Source organism: Somniosus microcephalus, unplaced genomic scaffold (genome assembly GCF_052327205.1).
Source record: "Somniosus microcephalus isolate GS21.2 unplaced genomic scaffold, FLI_Smic_1.0 unresolved_chr1, whole genome shotgun sequence".
Classification (NCBI taxonomy): domain Eukaryota; kingdom Metazoa; phylum Chordata; class Chondrichthyes; order Squaliformes; family Somniosidae; genus Somniosus; species Somniosus microcephalus.
Genome location: NW_028225179.1, coordinates 157,089,088 through 157,102,871, shown reverse-complemented (window position 1 = coordinate 157,102,871; position 13,784 = coordinate 157,089,088). Strand labels below are relative to the sequence as shown.

Here is a 13,784-nt window from a genome sequence, read left to right as displayed (position 1 = left end):
GAGTCTCGTTTGGAGGATAAACACCGGCCTGGACCAGTTGGGCCGAATGGGCTGTTTCTGTGCTGTAGATTCGATGGTTCAAGACATCCTTTGTCTTGTCTGAAACTTGCTGGTCTTCCAGATCAAGGGCCTGTGTGTGACTGAGTATTGCAGACTTGCTCATTGCATGGCCCGGAACTAGATGTTCTCCATCTCAAGGGCAAATGTAACATCTTCTCAACATAAATGTTTGAATAAACAACAGCATTCGTGAGACTGGTTACATCGCTCGTGCCTGTGAATTCCAGGATAATTTTATACTGCGCAGAATGTATTTGGATCTTGCTTTCTATATGTTTGAGCAAATTAAGTTTATTTTCAGAAATAGAAAAAAATCTTGTGATACTCAAACTGTGTATTGGGGATTTGGGGTCTGTGGATTCACATCTCAGGCAGTGCTGCTCTCCCAGTCCCTGATAAAGAGGAAGTACATCACAGGGTGTGGGGGGAGTACTGTGGGACAGACCAGTGGGAAATGGGAGGGGGTGAAACGACATCCTATTGGGATTGATCTTTAAGCGCTGCCCCCTACAGGAAGGACACTCGAGCCAATCCCGCAGGGAGAAAACACCGGATATGACGTTTTGGGATGTAGCCTCCATTGGACTGAGAGATAAACAGGCTTTTTAGTGAGGCTGGGAAATAGAGAGTAAAGGGGGAAGGGGGAGAGGAGAGACCAATGTTGATTTGAAATAAATGATTTTTTTTATTGCAGAGATATTGTCTGTGATTCTATCCTGCAAAATGTCCCATATCTTTCACAATATGCAACATTGCGGTATATTTTTATTTTACTACCTGGGTGCAGCACAGAAAGGAAAATCTGGCGTGGCGGCTCCTACACCCCTTACACAGCCCAGCGGGACTTGCTTACATTCACTTCAATGGAAGGAGAATCTGGGCAGGTTCTGTCATTGGCTGCAATCCTCCCCGCCGGACGGAATTCTATTCCATTGTGTTTTGGAACCTACTCTCATCCCTCACCAGCATGGTGGGACTGCTGCCTCCCACACAGAGGCGCCTCTCACCCCGGCTGCTCTTCCAGCTTCACAGTCATTTACACAACTTTACCCGGCTCGCAAGTCTCAACCCGGGAGTCCACCTGGAGTGTGTGTAGGAGTGGGTGGGAGGGGAAGCGGGAATGGAGAATGGCTGCACCGGCCCTGGCAAGCCTCAGTTCCGCTGGTGTATATTTCAGATACAAGTTCATGTGTTTTTTTTTAAAACAATCACTCAGCGCTGAATATTAAATGTCCCTCGCACCACCCAATTCAACACTGGGGTTCAAAGATCAACAGGTGCCGCTTGCACCCAGCGTTGCTATGGGGAAAATGACTAAATATATCTGGTGACGTACTTCTGTCCTTTGAATATAGTTTCAATAGGCCTGTCCGTGTGTGGCAGGAAATTAAATGGGCGTAAAATAGTTGGACTGCATCCAGAACCAAACTTCCACCCACTCACCACAGCTCTACCCATTAATTGCCAGAGGGACGGTGGAAGGTCCCAGCCCAGGGCTTTGATGCTAAACTACACTGGTTTATAGAAACATAGAAGATAGGAGCAGCAGTAGGCCATTCGGCCCCTCGAGCCTGCTCCGCCATTCAATGCGATCATGGCTGATAATCCAAATTCAGTACCCGGTCCCTGCTTTCTCCCCATACCCCTTCATCCCTTTAGCCTTAAGAAATATATCCATCTCCTTCTTGAATATATTTAATGAATTGGCCTTTACTGCCTTCTGTGGTAGAGAATTCCACAGGTTCACCACTCTCTGGGTGAAGAAATTCCTCCTCATTTCTGTCCTAAATGGCCTACCCCTTATCCTTAGACTGTGACCCCTGGTTCTGGACTCCCCAGCCATCGGAAACATCCTTCCTGCATCTAGTCTGTCCAGTCCTGTCAGAATTTTATAAGTTTCAATGAGATCCCCTCTCATTCTTCTAAACTCCAGCGAGTATAAGCCCAATCGACCCAATCTCTCCTCATACGTCATTCCTGCCATCCCAGGTATCAGCCTGGTGAATCTTCACTGAACTCCTTCCATGGCAAGAACATCCTTCCTCAGATAAGGCGACCAAAACTGCACACAATACTCAAGATGTGGTCTCACCAAGGCCCTGTACAACTGCAGCAAGGCATCCTTGTTCCGGTACTCAAACCCTCTCGCTACGAAGGCCAACATGCCATTTGCCTTGTTAACTGCCTGCTGCACCTGCATGCTTACCTTCAGCCACTGGTGCACAAGGACACCCAGGTCTTGTTGCACTTCCCCTTCTCCCAATCTATTGCCATTCAGATAATAATCTGCCTTCCTGTTTTTGCCACCAAAGTGGATAACCTCGCATTTGTCCACATTATATTGCATCTGCTATGCTTTTGCCCAATCACCCAACCTGTCCAAATCATCCTGGAGTTTCTCGGCATCCTCCTCACAGCACACACACCCACCCAGCTTTGTGTCATTTGCAAATTTGGAGATATTACATCTAGTTCCCTTGTCTAGATCATTAATATATATTGTGAATAGCTGGGGCCAAGGTCCGATCCCTGCGGTACCCCACTAGTCACTGCCTGCCACTTGGAAAAAGACCCGTTTATTCCAACTCTTTGCTTTCTGTCTGCCAACCAGTTCTCTATCCAAGTCAATACCTTGCCCCCAATCCCATGTGCCTTAACTTTACACGCTAATCTCTTATGCGGGACCTTATCAAAAGCCTTCTGAAAGTCCAAATACACCACATCCACTAGTTCTCCCTTATCTATTTTACCAGTTACATCCTCAAAAAATTCCAGTAGATTAGTCAAGCACGATTTACCTTTTGTAAATCTATGTTGACTTTGTCCGATCCTGTCACTGTTTTCCAAGTGCTCTGCTATTACATCCTTTATAATGGACTCTAGCATTTTCCCCACTACCGATGTCAGGCTTACTGGTCTGTAATTCCCCGTTTTCTCTCTACCACCTTTTTTGAATAGTGTGGTAACATTAGCTACCCTCCAATCCATGGGTACTGTTCCAGATTCTATCGAATATTGGAAGATGATCAGCAAAGCATCAACTATTTCTAGGGCCACTTCCTTAAGTACCCTAGGATATAGATTATCCGGCCCTGGGGATAATCTCACCAAAGGTATCTGAGCCGTTAGGAAGTTTATTTAGGTGTCAGTTGTGACTCAGCGGTTAACACCCTCGCCTCTGATCAGAAGTTGCTGCAGTGCATCTTGTAGATGGTACACACTGCAGCCACAGTGCGCCGGTGGTGGAGGGAGTGAATGTTTAAGGTGGTGCATGGGGTGTCAATCAAGCGGATTACTTTGTGCTGGATGGTGTCGAGCTTCTTGAGTGTTGTTGGAGCTGCACTCATCCAGGCAAGTGGAGAGTATTCCATCACACTCCTGACTTGTGCCTTGTAGATGGTGGAAAGGCTTTGGGGAGTCAGGTGGTGATCAAAAGTGATTTGACCAAATCAGTTGTGAATATCCTTGTGCATTATTTTTTCCAGTTTTAAGCCATGAAACATGCCACTGTGACAGGTTAATGATTTAGATCAGTGTTTCTTACTAATGAAATTATTAAATTGGTTGATTTCTTCTCAGATAGTTCTGATTATTATTTCATTGTTGCATTATATAATTCATGAATCAGACATTACATACTTCCATTTCATTTATTTTCTTATATTACAGTAAGTCAGTATGAATAGTATTTACATTCTTGTACTCTTGTCTGGTATTCTTAAGATGAGCACACTTATTGGGGATTTTACAGGTTAAGTAAGAAAACAGGAAAGGCCCTCCGTACCAGGGCTGAGAATGTCCATTACAGGTCTCCACACTCTATACTGGGTGGGTCCTTTAAATGCTCCCAGAGACAGGCTGCCTTCCGCTATGTTTGGCTGATGGTCGTCTTCACTAATAATGTAAATATCAAATATTTAACAGCAGAAAATAAAAGAAGCTCTTCAATATGCTAGTTTATAATAGGCTTATATTCGCTAGAGTTTAGAAGAATGAGGGGATCTCATGGAAACTTATAAAATTCTAACAGGACTAGACAGTCTAGATGCAGGAAGGATGTTCCTGATGGCGGGGGGAGTCCAGAACCAGGGGTCACTGTCTAAGGATAAGGGGTACGCCATTTAGGACTGAGATGAGGAGGAATTTCTTCACCCAGAGAGCGGTGAACCTGTGGAATTCTCTGCCACACAGGCTAGTTGAGACCATTTCATTAAATATATTCAAGAAGGAGTTGGATATATTTCTTGAGGCTAATAAAGGGATCAAGGGATATGGGGAGAAAGCCGGGACAGGGTACTGAATTTGGATGATCAGCCATGATCTCATTGAATGGCAGAGCGGGTTCGAGGGGCCGAATGGCCTACTCCTGCTCCTATCTTCTATGTTTCTATAATGTTGTTCAGTTATTTTTGGAGAGTGTGTCGTACCTCTGCTCCTCGGGCGTGCTCTCCTGAAATAGACAGAAACACAAATGTTAACACACAGCAGACCGCTGGCAGAGCTCAAACAGACTAAACAAGGCTGGACTTTGCAGCATGAAAGTGCTCGAGAGTCAATAGTAAAGTGTGGAGCAACTCGCTGATCTCAGCTGCCAAAAACCTGAAGGAAAAGCTTTGGGCCTTTGAGAGGACCGGACAAGAACTAATGGAAGGAAACGATTGTAAAGATAATTAGCAAAGGCGAGTGGATAGTATTGGACTAATTGAGTCAGAGTTTAGTGAAGTGGATGGGCTGGTACTCAATATTAAGGGCGAGTCACTGGGGAGCTGTGACTGGGATTTTTGGAAACAGGGTCAGCAGACCGCTGGCAGAGCTCAAACAGACTAAACAAGGCTCGACTTTGCAGCATGAAAGAGCTCGAGAGTCAATAGTAAAGTGTGGAGCAACTCGCTGATCTCAGCTGCCAAAAACCTGAAGGCAAAGCTTTGGGCCTTTGAGAGGAGTGGACGAGAATTAATGGAAGGAAATGATTGTAAAGCTAATTAGCAAAGGCGAGTGGATAGTATTGGACTAATTGAGTCAAAGTTTAGTGAAGTGGATGGGCTGGTGCTCAATATTAAGGGCGAGTCACTGGGGAGCTGTGACTGGGATTTTTACAAACAGGTACTGGGTCAGCAAGAAACAGAAATAAGTGCTGGAGGAAACCGAGCACACAAGATAATAGAGGATGCACTGACGACAGGAAGAACGCTTGTAAAGACACTGAGAAAAGGCACAACAATGTGCAGATACAGGAACATAGGAAGAGGAGTCGGCCATTCAGCCCCTCGAGCCTGTTCCACCATTCAATTAGATCAAGCACTAACTCCTAATGCAGAAGACCAAGTCATGGAGGAAGAAGTAGTTCAGAAGCCAGAGAACAGGGTTAGGACAAAGATGCAGTTGGTGAGGTGCAGGGAGATTCTGGCTGTAGGGAGGTGGGTAGTGATGAGTGTGGTAATGATGATGAGTTGGTTACCTAGAGATAGGTCTGTGCACATTGAAGATAAATGACAAAAGGTACTGGAGGAGCAGGAAGGGCTAAATGACAATGTAAGAAATCATGTAAGGGCTCTGAAACGTCCCATGTAAGGATGGCCTAGAAAATCAAGGCAATTTCCTTTGCAAAACATCTTTTTCACCATAAACAGGAAGTATAACAAAGGAAATCGCGAATATGACTGTCAATCTGCTGCGAAAATAATATTGGGACTTTGAAAAGTAAATGACGTTCTCCTTGTGATAACAAAGGGAGCGAGATGGCCAAATAAAAACAATGGAACTGGTCAGGAACGTTGAAGTAGCTGCAAGAAGCATTTCCATTGGATAGGAGGGAGAAGGCCAGGAGGAAATGTGATCCCACATGACATTGATTAAAGAGTGGAATCTAGACAGCAGGTGGGTGATATACAAGAACCAGGTAACATTAACAAGGGTAAACTAGGGGCCAAAAGATGGGAACATCTACAGTAAGCTGTATAGACGGGAATGCTGAATGCACTAGGAATCAGCAATTCTGAAACACGAGGCTACTGTAGCACTCGGGAACTACAGTGTTGTGGGAATATTATAAACATGGCTGACTGCAGAGGATGGTGCACAGGAACAGGAGGAGGCCATTCAGCCCTTCGAGCCTGTTCCACCATTCAGTTCGATCATGGCTGATCTGTACCTCAACTGCATTTACCCGCCTTTGCTCCATATCCCTGGATGCCCTTAACCAACAGAAATCTACCCGTCTCAGTCTTGGAATTTTTGGTTTGTTTGATCCTGGCATCCACAGTCTTTTGAGGGAGAGAGTTTCAGATTTCCACAACCCATTCTGTGAATGAATAAAAAATAAAGAATTAAGTATTCGGGGATAGTAGACAGGAAGGATGTGATGTGGCCCTGGATGTCAAAGACACCCAGGAGATTAAAGATGTTCATCCCGTGGGTAGTGCAAAGTTACCCCATTAACTACACACCATCAGATCAGAATAAGGCGGCAAGCATTTTAATCTGTGAAGAGATGAGAAGGGAATGGGAAAGCAGGTTATGTTAATGTCTCCTTCAACCAACCAAGTGGATACCAAAGTGGTTCTGAATCTAGTTTGATAAATATAATGTAGGACTGCTTCACGGCCCATTGCATTAGTGAAGCCACGGGAGGCAATGCACATTTTGACTTGATGATGGTTAGTGACTGAGGAGACTTAAATGAAACAAGGGAGGAGTTTGAGAGACCAAAGTAACCGTGTTACCGTGAGCAAGGTGAGTGCGTCCTGCTCATTCAATCCCATCTCTATGTACGGTAACCTTTGCTGAGCTTAGAATTATAGAACCTTACAGCACAGGAGGAGGCCATTTGGCCCGTTATGCCTGTGCCGGCTCTTTGAAAGAGCTGTCCAATTTATTCCCACACCCCAGCTTTTCCCCATAACCCTGAAAATGAGTCCTCTTCAAGTACATGTCCCATTGCCTTTTGAAAGTTCCTCTGGAATCTGCTTCCTCCAGCCTGTCAGGTCGTGTGTCCCAGATCTTAACAACCCTCCGTCTGTAAACATTTCTCCTCATTTCACCTCTAGTTCTTTTACCAGTTATTTTAAATCTATGACCTCTGGTTACTGACCCACTCGCCAGAAGAAACAGGTTCTTCCTTATTTGCTCCATCAAAACAGCACATAATTGTGAAAACCTCAATTAGGTCTCCCCTTAACCTTCTCTGCTCTAATTTGAACAATTCCAGCTTCTCCAATCTCTCCACATAACTGAAGTATCTCATCCCCGGTATCATCCTGGTGAACCTCCTTTGTACCATCTCCAAGGCCTTGACATCTTTCCTAAAGTGTGGTGCCCAGAATTGAACACAATCCTCCAGCTGAGGCCTAACCAGTGATTTGAAAAGCTTTAGCACCACTTCCTTCTTTTTGAATTCAAAGCCAAGTATCTCATGAGCTTTCTTGACTGCCTCACCAACTTGTCCCGCCACCTTCAAAGATTTGTGAACAGGCTCCCCAGGTCCTTCTGCTCTTGCAGCCCCTCAAAATAGGACCATTTAGATTATACTGCCTCTCCGTGTTGTTCATCCTGAAGTGCATCACTTCACATTGAAATTGCATCTGCCAATTTCAGCAGTCTGTCTATATCCTCCTGAAGTCTCCCACGATCCTCCTCACTATTTACGATGTTACCAAGTTTTGTATCATCCGCAACCTTCGAAACTGTACTTTCTATCCCCAAGTCCAGGTCATTTATATACAAGAAAAGCTTCTTGTGAATTGTCTCGGATTTCTTGCAGATTTGTCTCCATTCTGAATAAAATATCCTCCTTTTCCTCATTCAGTTCTTCGACCAAGTTCCATTCTCTCTCGTCCAAAATACAGCGTGATTTAGACAATTCAGAGTCGATGAGGTTCTGCGATTGATTCGACTGTTCCTGTGAAAACAAAAAGAGTTTGTTGAAGAAGGAAGCAAAACTATCGCAGGTCACAAGCACATTGATCACCGTGCTTAATAAACGCTGAGCCACGCTGCTGAAAATGCACAGGGATAGAGTTCTGTTATCCGGGCATGGGGTGCATCACACGCTACCCGTACAGGCGCAGCCCACAACGGCCCACTGAGAATTCACCTTCATTTCACAGATGCTCTCTTGTTGCTTAAATACAAAATTTAAAAAAGAGGTTTTCTTCTGCTTCAGAGAATGTAGGATTGTGTTCATTTTCTCCTGGAATTGAAACTCTGAGGTCTGAAAATAATTGGCAAAAAATCCAGGGGGAAAATGAGTGAAAACATTTTTATGCAGCGAGTTGTGGTGATCTGGAATGCACTGCCTGAAAGGGCAGTGGAAGCAGATTCAATAGTAACTTTCAAAAGGGAATTGGAGAAATAGTTGAGTAGGAGACAGTCCCAGGGCTCTGGGGAGAGAGCAGGGGAGTGAGACTAATGGGATCGCTCTTTCAAAGAGCCAGCACAGGCACGATGGGCTGAATGGCCTCCTTCTGTGCTGTGAGCTTCTAGGATTCTAGGTGCTGACAATAGAGTCAGATTAGAAGGATTAAATGTGAATGTTTAAAAAAATTCTTAGTGGGACCGACTTTAACTTCACTTCATAATGGTTGCAGCTGGTGCAAAGCTGAAGTAGAGTCAAACTCTCTCCTGGCCCACGGTCAATGGAAACTATTGATCTTCAGAGTTACTCTGCAGATCTCCCCTCGCCATCAATCTCAAACTGCTTTACATCAACACAGTAAGTGGCCTGACTGTCCCAATCACACTGAGCCAGGACACACTGAGTTAAGACATGCAGCATCAGCTGAACTATAAACACAAGTACTGAGCTTTCTATACTTCAACAACATTACAGATTCACAATAAGATTCCCCCCTCCTCCAGCTCACAAGATATCCTGAAATTTAAATAAAATGCAGAGTCAGGCAACACCAAGTTTCCTATTTGGAAGAAGAGCAGGGGAGTTCTCCCCGGTGTCCTGGGCCAATATTTATCCCTCAACCAACATCACTAAAACAGATGAGCTGGTCATTGTCACATTGTTGTTTGTGGGAGCTTGCTGTGCGCAGATTGGCGGCTGCGTTTCCTACATTACAACAGTGACTACACTTCAAAAGTACTTCATTGGATGTAAAGCGCTTTGGGATGTCCTGAGCTGGTGAAAGGCGCTAGATAAGTGCAAGTCTGACTTTCTACGAGATTAATACACACCATTATTGCTGCATGGCCTGCCCTCTGCTAGAAACTGTCAGCATATCAACAGGAGAGGCTTCCAAACTATTCCCTGCTGAGGACCCCCTGTGACACACACCCAGGGAGCCCCTGTAAACACTGGCACACCAGCCTCCCCCCTGCCCACATAGAGTCCTTGTCCTAACTTATAAAACACAGCGTCAATTCCCCAAAGGAAACAATGGCATCATTGCAGAAGTTACTGACCAGCAGACAGCAACAGAAATAACACGCTGGTAAGTCAGAGGCAGAAAGACATAAAAATACTGAATTACAAGATTTGAGAGACTTCACTCCTCCTTCCCCCAATCCCCCTCATCCCCACCACCCCAATCTCCTCAACCCCCTCATCCTCAACCCCCCACTCCTGATCCCCCTCATCAGCCCCATTACCCCTCCTCCTCCTCACCACTCCTCTCCCATCTCCCCTCCTCCTCACCTCCCATTCCTCCTCTCCCCACTCCCATACTCCACACCCCCTCCTCCTCACCATCCCCTCACCCCTCCTCCTCCGTAGATTGGGCCTATACTCTCTGGAGTTTAGACGAATGAGAGGTGAGCTCACTGAAACATACAAGATTCTGAGGGGGATTGACAGGGTCGATGCTGAGAGGTTGTTTCCCCTGGCTGGAGAGTCTAGAACTAGGGGTCACAGTCTCAGGATAAGGGGTCGGCCATTTAAGACTGAGATGAGGACTTTCGTCTCTCAGAGGGTTGTGAATCTTTGGAATTCTCTCCCCCAGAGGGCTGTGGATGCTCAGTCATTGAGTATATTCAAGACAGAGAGCGAGAGATTTTTGGACTCTGGGGCGATCAAGAGATATGGGGATCGAGCGGGAAAGTGGAGTTGAGGTTGAAGATCAGCCATGATCTTATTGAATGGCGGAGCAGGCTCCAAGGGCCGTATGGCCGACTCCTGCTCCTAATTCTTATGTTATGTTCTTATTTTCCCGTCTAGTAGATTCTCAACTCAGAAGCAAGTCTGCACCAATATTATGCACAAGAGCAATGGCTTCAACACAGCAAACACGCAGAATATATTCCCTCTGGTAAACGGTTAGTTCAAAACAAATCTGGACAAAGTGCCTGGATATTTCCATTAATCTAACAATGCCAGACAAATGAAACTTTAAAAAAAACAGATCAATTATATAGGAGAGAATCAGAAGAGCAACAGAATATCACATTTAAACTTTCCATCACATCCACACTCCCTGTGGAACGGGTTTATTTGTGTGAACAAAACCACCTCACTCTCGGCCGATCTCACAGTCAAACAGTCCAAGTCTCCAAGAGAGGGTCAAAACTGCAGGTCTCGTGCCTCTGCTAAAATCGCACAGCGAAAGCCCCGGGAGAGAGAGTCAGCAGAACTGCTTTTGTGGTGTCCTGCATGTTGTGTCAGCCGTGGCTCAGTGGGCAGCACCCTCACCTCCGAGTCAGAAGGTTATGGGTTCAAGTCCCACTCCAGAGACTTGAGCACAAAATCTAGGCTGACACTCCCAGTGCAGTACTGAGGGAGTGCTGCACTGTTGGAGGTGCCGTCTTTCGGATGAGACTTTAAACTGAGGCTTCGTTTGCTCTCAGGTGGATGTAAAAGATCCCATGGCACTATTGTGAAGAGGAGCAGGGGAGTTATCCCCGGTGTCCTGGCCAATATTTATCTGTCGACCAACAGCACATAAAACAGATTATCTGGTCATTATCACATTGCTGTTTGTGGGAGCTTGCTGTGCGCAAATTGGCTGCTGCGTTTCCTACATTACAACAGTGACTGAACTTCAAAAGTACTTAATTGGTTGTAAAGCGCTTTGGGACGTCTGGTGGTGGTGAAAAGCGCTGTATAAATGTAAGTCTTTATGTTCATTAGGGCCCATCACCACTTTATGCTTTGCGCAGTGTTGCCAAGGTAAAAAAGCTCTTGTAAGACAGAGCACTATTTTTAAACCATATACAGAGGAAATGACTCCTCCGTGCGGTGAAACCACCACACTCACCATTTTATAAAAATATTGATGCAGACACAAAGGTCAAGCCTGCTGCAGGTGTAATCTTTTCCCGGCAGCCAGCATGCTCGGTTAAAATAAAGCTGCAGGCTTTGAAATGGGCCTACCAAGGCAAAAATTCCAGCTTGAACCAATTTCCCAATACAAATTAAATGAGATTTAATGAGCTCGGGGGAAGAGGAAAGACTGCGCAAGTGGTAGAGCAATGATTCAGTGGCATGGTTTAGCTCACCACGCTGGAGTAAGTATTTAATACCAGACAAAAACATCAGCAAAAAAAGGCTCACATACAGGTTTAACTTGCTTGGCAAAGTGCTCGCAAATGAGACACGTGTTCCTTCTGAAATCGGGACAGAAATCCAGTACTACGCATCACCTAACACTTGTACAGAGCTGCTTTTGAAATGGGCTTTGCACATCTCCCTACTACAGAGTTAGCGTAGAATTACAGCACACAAACAGGCCGCTCGGTCCAACTGGTCCGTGCCGGTGTTTATGCCCCACACGAGCCTCCTCCCACCCCATTCGGCATATCCTTCTATTCCTGATGTGTCCTGGCCAATATTTACCCCTCAACCAACACCACCAGAACTGCCCCCAACTCCTGCTGTCTATTTTTCTGGATTACCAATTTGTTTTTTTTATAAACTCAGAAGGTTGTGGGTTCAAATCCCGCTCCAGAACCTTGAGCACAAAAGTCTGGGCTGACTCTCCCAGTGCAGTACTGAGGGAGTGCTGCACTGTCGGAGGTGCCTCTTTCGGATGAGACCTTAACCCGAGGCCCAGTCTACCCTCTCAGGTGGGCGTAAAAGATCCCGTGGACCTATTTTGAGGAAGAGCAGGGGGAGTTATCCCCGGTGTCCTGGCCAATATTTATCCCTCAATCAACATCACTAAAACAGAGATTATCTGGTCATTATCACATTGCCGTTTGTGGGAGCTTGCTGTGCACAAATCAGCTCCCGCCTTCCCTACATTATAAACGTGAGTACATTTCAAAAGTACGTCCAGATCACAACAATTCGCTGTGTAAAATTAAAAGTTTCATATCATTGCAAACAAATGAGTTTCACCCTTTGTGTAATAATCCACTACACAGTTCAACACGTTATAGTACAGACTGTAACAAACACCGGAAAACCCATCCCCCTCCTCCTTACCCCAGTCCCCCCTCCTCCTTACCCCAGTCCCCCCTCCTCCTCACCCCAGTCCCTCCCCTCCCCTCCTCCTTACCCCAGTCCCCCCCTCCTCCTTACCCCAGTCCTCTCTGGTCAGCAGGTTATCGGTGAAGAAGCGACTGTCCACCTCGCTCACCAAACAACAAGAATCCAAAGTTTGAAATAAACCCCCGAGTATAAAACCAGGCGGCGGCCGCCGTGAGCCGCTCCAACTGGCCCAGCCCAGCGCGGCGTCACTGCCGCTCGGCCCCAACTCACTGCCCGAGCTCCGAGTCCGACTCCCACTGAGGATTTAATGTCCTTCGGGTATATAACAGCCTTGGAGTTGATGGTGTTAGTGGAGGGTTTTGTATGGTTGATGTGGAAGTTGACTCTGTGCTTGTGGTTAATGGGGTAGAAATTGGACCTGGTTGTCCTGGTTTATGGGAGTAAAATGGGTGCAGTGAGGGACAGATTTAGGGACCAATGTCTGGCACCCAATTGGGTTGCGCTATTTTCTGGCGTCCTTGGAGTTCTTCCCAGTGTCCCCACAGCCCTTCTCTAGTCTCTCCACGTAACTGAAGTCCCGCATCCCTGGTACCAGTCCAGTAAACTGTATTTCCCAGAATTGGACACAATACTCCAGCTGGGGCCGAACCAGTGATTTAGGAAGGTTCAGCATAACTTCCTTGCTATTGTAATCTATGACTCTGTTTATAAAGCTCAGGATACTGTATATTATTTAGCAGCCATCTCACCTTGTCCTGCCACCTTCAAAGATTTCTGTACAAACACCCCCAGGTCTCTCTCTTCCTACACCCCCTTTAAAATTGGACCATTTATGTTATATTGCCTCTCCCCATTCTTCCTACCGAAATGCATCATTTCATACTGTGTTGAATTGCATCCGCCATGTGTCTGCCCATTTCACCAGTCTGTCTATATCCTCCTGAAATGTATTACAATCCCCCTCACTGTTTACTGCCTGTCCAAGTTTTGTGCCATCTGCAAATTTTGAAATGTTGTCTTTTATACCCAAGTGAAATGGAGTTAAGATGCAGACCAACCAATATCTAATGAATGGCGAAAGAGGCTCGAGGGGCTGAATGGCCTACTCCTGTTCCTGTGTCAGCCTAGAAACTGATGTAATGAGCAAGTAATGAGCTCTGGAAAACAAGCCGGACCCATTCTCAACAAAGTTCCACCCAATGCCAAGTCACCAGATAGCGGGAGAAACAGGCCCCCTGGCTGATCCCTCCCCACCCCGAGCCCTGGTATCCTAAGGCCCATCTCTGTACCTCCACTGTCACTCTGCTTCAGATAGCGTGTCTCACCAGCAATCCAGCCTGGACCCTCCCTG

General features: G+C 46.0%; 1 long non-coding RNA gene across 1 annotated transcript; it reads right to left on the bottom strand.

Annotated features, from left to right (window-relative positions):
* Positions 1 to 3,696: 3,696 nt before the first annotated feature.
* LOC147096325 (uncharacterized) lies at positions 3,697 to 12,729 on the bottom strand. Its single transcript, XR_015074613.1, has 2 exons — positions 12,524 to 12,729; positions 3,697 to 7,957 (listed from the first exon to the last, which is right to left on the bottom strand). It is a non-coding gene; the product is annotated as an uncharacterized LOC147096325 (long non-coding RNA).
* Between the last annotated feature and the right edge of the window lie 1,055 nt (positions 12,730 to 13,784).